Source organism: Centroberyx affinis, unplaced genomic scaffold (assembly GCF_046629955.1).
Source record: "Centroberyx affinis isolate AG114_WGS23_722 - 3 ecotype Tasmania unplaced genomic scaffold, CSIRO-AGI_Caff_v1 ptg001340l_1, whole genome shotgun sequence".
Classification (NCBI taxonomy): domain Eukaryota; kingdom Metazoa; phylum Chordata; class Actinopteri; order Beryciformes; family Berycidae; genus Centroberyx; species Centroberyx affinis.
The window spans coordinates 314,362-322,277 of NW_027279837.1; positions in this window are offsets into that span (position 1 = coordinate 314,362).

Sequence of the window (7,916 nt, forward strand, 5' to 3'; positions counted from 1 at the left end):
GGTAACTTAAATCACTGGAGACAAAATTATAACAATTTTATAGACAGGATCTTGTGTAACTATGTCAGACGCACTGAAGAATGAACTTCAGATGTTTTTATTTCTCCAAAAGGCATATATTGATTTTAGGACGCAAACTCTATTCAAATTCTCATTAATACCTAGTCATCAGTGTAATAAATTCTTGATTTATTTTTCTCTCAGTGGCACGGTCCCCAACTCATTCTTGACACTGATGGAGGGTTTGAACCACCGGAAGAAGCAGGTAAGAAATTGTTCAGCACACTCCGCAATTTAATGGATGGTTGTTCACTCCCATCGATTTTGAAAGTTCAACAACCTTTACTCTGGATAATAACCTAGAAAACTGATTGGTGTTACTAATAATCTCAGCAATATGTGTGTGTGTGTGTGTGTGTGTGTGTGTGTGTGTTTAAGAGACAGAGTGAGAGAGGGTGTGGCAATTATTAATGAATATTTTTTATTTTGCTGTGTATCTTTATGCCCTCAATGTTGCTCATCTTGTCTTTTCCAGTGATGCTAAACGAGACACAGAGAACAAACACAACAGAGCATCTGAACTCCACTGTTAATAATGCAGACAACTCCTAATGGACCAAGTGGAGTGCCATCAGGATGAAAGCCAAACATAAGATGAATCATCCTGATGTAAATCTGTCTCCTTCAAATAAATAAAAGCATTATTTTATGTATTGAGTGAGAAAATCATCATTTAATTGCTCATTTATACCTTTGTTTGGTTTGAGGCCAATTGCTGAGAGAAACCCCTTTGTTATATTTTCCCCCAAAAAATAAGGAAGTTCACTTTGAATGTATCAAACATGACAATTACAATATTTATCACATGTAATGGCCAATTTAAATGTTGCTCCAAATTGATTTATCCTCTATTTGAAAAAAAAGTAACACCTACTCTAACAAAATTATTGATATCACAACATTTATATAAGTGATGGTACTTTTTTTTTTTGCTTGACAAAAGGATAACCCTTCTACAGACTGGGTACTCTTCATTTTGGAGATATTGAATGATGAAGTGTGTATAATGCTTTCTTTCTAAAAAATAGCTATATGGTGTTTTGGAAATGGACACTTAAAAAAATATGCACTTTCAACAAAAATTCAGACGAGACATCATTCACAAGGATCACTTTATTTTCTTTGTGTTAGGCTGTTCTCTTTTCATTAGACATGTTAACTACTTCCACCCACAGTGTTCTGGCAGGGTCAGCGTTCCCTGACATCTTTTATGGCGAGGACAGAAACATGAAACATAAATCCAGGTCTTCTTCCCCTATCTAAACACAACTATGGTTGTAAAAACCCATTTGATTGTAACTGGGTAAACCAAACCATTGTCTCGTGAGTCGATAGTGGTCTGGGTGGGGCAAGAGCAGTGCCAGACTTGTTCCAGGGCCCAGACACTTTATCTCCGCTGACCAGGATGATCTCTCCATCTTCACCAACCTCCTCCTTCTCGTACTCTTCTTCCTCCCTCTCGTCACTGCAAACAACCAGAAACAGTCAAGCAGAGATGAACACACCTCGAGCAGCCGACAGCTCCTCGTGTATACAGGTTTAACTTCTTCTGCCTTCACCTTATCTGTAAAGCTTGGAGTCGAAGCCCGCTGTAGTCCACTTCCTTCTGCTCAAACTCTTTCCATTCCTCATCCTCCTAAACAGACAGAAACCACACTTAGCCCATTACACTGTAGTTATATGAACTCTCTCAAACAACTCATGCTGGAGAAGTGTTATTGCTAAAAACCAGTCTGCAATGTCTTTAACATGACTGGTAAAGACGGTGGCTTACAGAGCAGAGATACTGGCTCCTATAGGCCGCTCCAAAGAAATACAGAGCATGTACATACTGGCACTTCCAAAGAAATACATGACAACAGATGGGCTGCTGTCAGGAACAACATACAGGCACAGATACACACAGACACAGATACTATGCGTAATTGACACAATATGTGGAGAGACTAATGCCAAATGTAAGACATTACTCAACATCGGTACTGATTATAGAGTTAAGTTCGAGAAGCTCCAAACAAGGGTATGCTTTTTTACCAATATGGTTGTTTGTTGCTCCAGCTACTGGCAGTGGAGAGGGAATGGAACCAGCCACCCCACGTCCAAAGACGTATCCTCTGAGCGCTTTTCAGTCTTTCCTCCAAGTGCTGGATTTCAAAATTCACTGACTGACTCAGGCTCAAACCCACAACCTCTAAAGGACAGTGTAGCTGCACAGTGCTTTTTTTTTTTTTTTTTTGCACTTAACCTTTATTTCCATATGCAATCATATAGAAGTGAACATACAAACAAGATATATAAATCACATAACAAATGAAAGCATCGCATTGACCTATCTTATTCAGATTCTATTCATAGAGGCCTCACAGACATAGGCACCCAAATAACCTCATCCTAACCAATATGCAATCACCCAAATGTTTAACCATACACTTCTTCATATGCCCATTTGGAAAGCTCTGGATGTTAAAGAAGAGAGGGTCAAGAGAGATCTCCATTAGTTTGTCACTGTACCATCACTAGACACGCACTCATACACAATCACAGTCACATCCGTATACATGGCTGCAATTACATATAGACTGCACCAGTCGAACTCCTCCCCTCCACTGAGATTACGGAGAAGTTGTGTCCTTATTCAGTCTCGGTAGCTGTAGTATTACCGGTGTCCACTTAATGTTGAAAACATCAGTCCTTAGTTGGAGTTTAGCTGTTATGCTTTCCATCAAATATACACTTTTTAACCTTTCCCTCCATTGTTGGACAGTTGGTGGCTTTACATTTCTCCATAACACTGTAATCATCTTCTTTGCGATCAGCAGCAACACCCCAAGTAAATATGTCTGATTTTTGGTATCTATATCCTCTGGAGTCTCTCCTAAAATAAAGAATGCTGGCTCTAGAGGCAGGTCTACCCCCATGATTTGCTTGATCTCTGCCTGAATGTCTCTCCAATATTGATACAATTTGGGACAATCCCAAAAAATATGGGTATGGTCGCCAATCTTCCCGCATTCTCTCCAGCATAATTCTGAGGTGTTACTGTATCTCGCTAACACAAGAGGAGTCTTAAATACTCTCATTCTAGATTTCCATTCAAACTCCCTCCAGGTAGGACTGCTTGTTAGCCTGTGACCATCAAGGCATGTCTTTTCCCACATTTCATCAGTGATACAAATACTCATTACTAATTCCCATTTCTGTTTCGTTTCCATAGTATTTCCTGTTACGTTATCTTGAAGCCATCTGTATAAGTGGGCTATCAGGTTCTTTTTTATCACTCCCTCCATAGTCAACATAAAAATCTTTTCTAAATTAGATGGTAGTTTACATATCTGCTCCCAATCTGCATGTGTCTGTAAGTAGTGTCGCACTTGAAGAAATCTAAAAAAAATCCATCCCTGACAGACCAAATTCTTTCTGAAGATGTACATATGATTTCAAGGTTTCCCCACAAAAAAGCTGATCCACAATAGTTAGCCCTTTATCCGCCCATTTTCTGAAGCCGTTATCTATTTTGTTAGGTAGGAATTCTGGAATAGCCGCTATTTTTAATGCTCTGGATATAGAATTAAAAAGGTTTAGTCGTTTTCTAATAACTAGCCAAGTTTTCATTGTGAATTTAATCCATTCATTATCTACTTTTAATTTCTTCCAATATGCTTGACTCAGGAATGGTAGCCCTTCCAGGGAAATACTGGGGCATGAATTTTGCTCTATACTCACCCAACCCGTTTCCATATCATTTGTTATCCATGCTATCAGGGTCCTCAGCTGTGCTGCCCAAAAGTAGAATTTAATGTTGGGCAGATTAAGGCCCCCTTTTTGCTTTGGTAGTAACAAAGTCTTGAGTCTAACTCTAGGTTTTTTATTTTGCCATACGAATCTTGATATCAATTTGTCAAGAGCGTTGAATGCTACCATAGGGACTCCTACTGGCAAAGATTGAAATAGAAAAAGCAGTCTGGGCAAAACATTCATTCGGATAGTTCCAATTCTACCAATTAGTGATAAGAGGAGAATCTCCCATCTAAGCATATCCTCCTTTATCTCCCTCAGTAACTTTCCATAGTTGGCTTCATACAGTTTTGAGGTGGAGGGAGTGATGATAATGCCTAGGTATCTGAAGCCCTCCCTAGACCAATGAAACCTGACCTGGTTATCCAATTGTGATGGCCACGTACCTGACAGCACCATTGCTTCCGATTTTGAATCATTCGTTTTATAGCCAGATATTACTCCATACTCATTTAAAACTTGCACAGTGCTTTTTGTCAGAGCTTTTCAATCTTTATTCGGGGATGTTGGCTTTCAAAATTGGTGCGCTTGCTCAGGCTTGCACCCACAACCTCAAAACCTTCAAGTTGCCATCTAACTCTATAAGCCACTGGGTCTTCCTGATGTAGAGCAGTTTTTCTCCGAGCATTTCAATCTTTACTCTGTATGTTGGCTTTCAAAATCTTACTCAGGCTTGACTCCTTAACCTCATAACTTGGTTTTTTGTTGGCTTTCAAAAGTTACTTGCAACCAAAGAGTGGAAAGTGGGCCTAACCTCTGAACCCAGAACGTCAAAATGTGCTGACAGCTGGCCAGCACTTTGAGCCACTGGGTCATATCGTTGCTGAGCTTGTTTTCTGAGAGCTTTTGATACCAGCCAGCATCCTCTAGATGCTGGCTGGTATCAAAGGCAAGACCTTGGTTACTTTGTGTATCTACTTATCTCTCGGCTCAACTTCTGAACTTGTTCACTGAAAGTCTCAGGATAGTGGCTCTCAAAAAAAGAAAATAATTTAAGGTTACAACTGGGGTTGTGAACTACCGTTTCAAAGGGCTCTTGAAATAGTTTATTCCTCTGACCTACTGATTGAAACTCTAGCTTAGGTTGTCTGAGATCATTTCAGTTTCCTCTTACTGCTGGATCTCAAACCAAACATCCACTCCAGGGGATTGAAACACACAATCTGCTGACCTCTGACTAGTTGCTGATCCTGTTAAGCCAGGCATCCACAGGTTAGGGTAACATAGCTTGTACTGAGACATGCTGTAATAAACTACACCTGTCTTCTCTTTAGAGCTTTCCAGGCTTTCCTCTGATTGTCCAGAGATGGATTCCAAAGACAGAGTAAAAATGCACCTATATAGCCTACATATAGAAGATCAGATCCATAAATACATCCAATCCAGTTAATTAAACAACTATGAGCTCTATTAATTTATTGTGATGTTTGCTATCAACCTAAAATGAATAATGCTGTGAAATAAAAGATTATTGATAAGTCTGGTATAGCTGTCAATATTCCTTTTGGCGCCAGTGATGGACCCAGACATTCTCCGAAATTAAAGTTGGGGCTTAAGTAGCCTATTCATTTTTTCGTCTGCATGCACAGTTTGAACATCACTATATTGGGAATCTTCAAATTTCAATACAGAAAAATAAATGTAAAGATAATGCAGGCCACTCAAGATAGGCCTATCATAAATCAATGCTGATTCAATGTTGCCTTTTCAACGCTGAAAAAGCAAACAATTATCCACACTAAGTCAATGTTAACTTCACTTTGCATTTTTTCACCTAAACCAAAACGGCGAATCTGATATAACGTTAGGCTACTTAACGATATATTAAACATTGAATCACTAACACCTTCCTATCTGGTTATAGCCATGGACTGTAGGTTATAGCCCTATACAGCATAGTGAATAGTATCGAAGTGATGTAGCTAAGCTATATGTAAGTAATGGACTGCAACAGCGGGGCCAGCCCTATAAACGCGAATGTCTGTCACTCACTGACTGACTGACTGACTGACTGAGTGATCAAGTTACACCATTGGTCGGCCGTGGCACGTGGCACATCATAGGATCACAGAGCCAGAAATTTAAGTTTTGTTTTCTCCGCCATCTTGTTTCTCCGCTGAGATCAGGAGCCCGTTTCTCCCACACAGTAAGCAGGCAGAACAATATTATGCATGTAAGCTGAAGCCAAAGTAGAATCTATACAATTATATCATATCACCGTTTATTTCTATGCATATGTGCAAGCTCAGTCCACCTGACAGCCCTCTGTTCTGTCGGTGGAGAGAGAGACACAAACAAGCATGGAGGTTTCATCATGCCGAGGGCTTATTGCCGGCCTTGCACGGTTCCGGCCAGTGCCGATAGCTGGGCGGCGATTTGTTCCCGGTGATCCGACCGAGATTTCGGCGGGGGTCCTGACGATGATGCACTCCCGGTGTCCGGTGAACAGCGTTTTCGGCACCGATGGGTACTAGAGCGCCTGGCACTTGGATCGGGCAGCTCGATGCGGGCCGTGGGTGCGGTGGAGACGACAGCGTTGGAGAGAGGAGACGGGACGCGCTGGAACGGGGATCAGTATGGATGTACGCACTATTATTCTGTATTAGCAGTCTACAGCGGAGTTAGTTACACCATTGGTCGGCCGTGGCACGTGGCACACTCATACACGGTCCAGCCATATACTAGGTTTTGACCTAGTCTTGTTTGAAGATATAGTGATAAGTTAACTGTTATCGCCTACTGGAGGCCACAGTTTAAAGTTACCCACCGTTTTATTCCCCACTACGCTACTTCACTTAGTAATATGTTGTCAAGTGGCTTCCAAAGTCCATTTAACACCTACTTGTCCATCTGGAAGACATTCAATAAGACGTTGAGCGAAGTTTGCCGTTGGCCTGATCCGGACAAACACGCCTACTTCGCTGCTGTGAGCCTTCATATCTCCCCTGTTTGAAACACGACAAAAACACGGCAAAACAAAGCCAACCGCTTCACAACCGCTGTGAAATTGTTTGAAAATATGACTTGAACTATTGTTGTAAGGTTTGGGAATAAAAAAAGCGACATTACAACTTCATTTATCAGTCTTTAAGCGGGATGTGCCATCCATCTCTCCCGTTCACCTTCAGGTTTACATTCAGCGTCATGGCAACGAGCGGGAGCGAGGCTGTAGCGCGCGCCCCCCCAGAGTCAGTTGAACTTTGTTATCAGACTAGAAGAAAAATACAGTCCAAAATCTAACAGACTCCACCCACATGTGACAGTATAAAGCAGGTGTGCGTGCGGATGCGGGTAGGATGGTGATTTGTGTTGAAGATGAGGGGGATCATACTGCTGTGTTTGTTGGGCCTTATTCTAGCAGCGCCCGAAACTGTGGTAAGATTTCACCCAAATTTATGATAGCCTACTAAAAAGGATAATAACATCTCAACTATTGCTATTGTTTGGTGGTTTTCAAATGTTATTCCTGAGAAGTCAGACTTAGACATTTCTTTTGCCTTTCTAATTGCTATATGGTACATATTCAATAGGACACATGTTAAGACTAACAGCTCAGATTAGTGTTAAACATAAGAAAAACCAGACTTTTGATTTTTATACAATCAACTCTGATTTGAACCAAGGACTAGAAGCACATTTTATTGAATTCTATCCAATGATGGATGAACAAGCCAGAGACCAGGCCTACAGTATGTATCATACTGCTCCAGTTTCTATGAAAGAAGTTCATGTATTGATCATTTTGCTGCTTTATTTGATAAGCGGTGTGTCAATGTCCTTTTAGGAACAGGGTAAACACATTCCCAAAAGGGAACTGGGCAATGATACATTATTATGTCCTTTGGTCAGCAGGAGTTCTCTGGGTTTAATACCGTACTTTAATATTTAAGGTTAAATCATTTTTTTTAAATTAATCTTACTGAGCGTCTTTTACTTTCAGTGGCCACGAGGAAGCACAAGGCCACTTGAAAATGGGAATGGGTCATTAAATGCCACAGAAGATGTAGATGGACTTTCTTGAAGCATGTTACTATAATGTTATATTTACCAACGACTAAGAG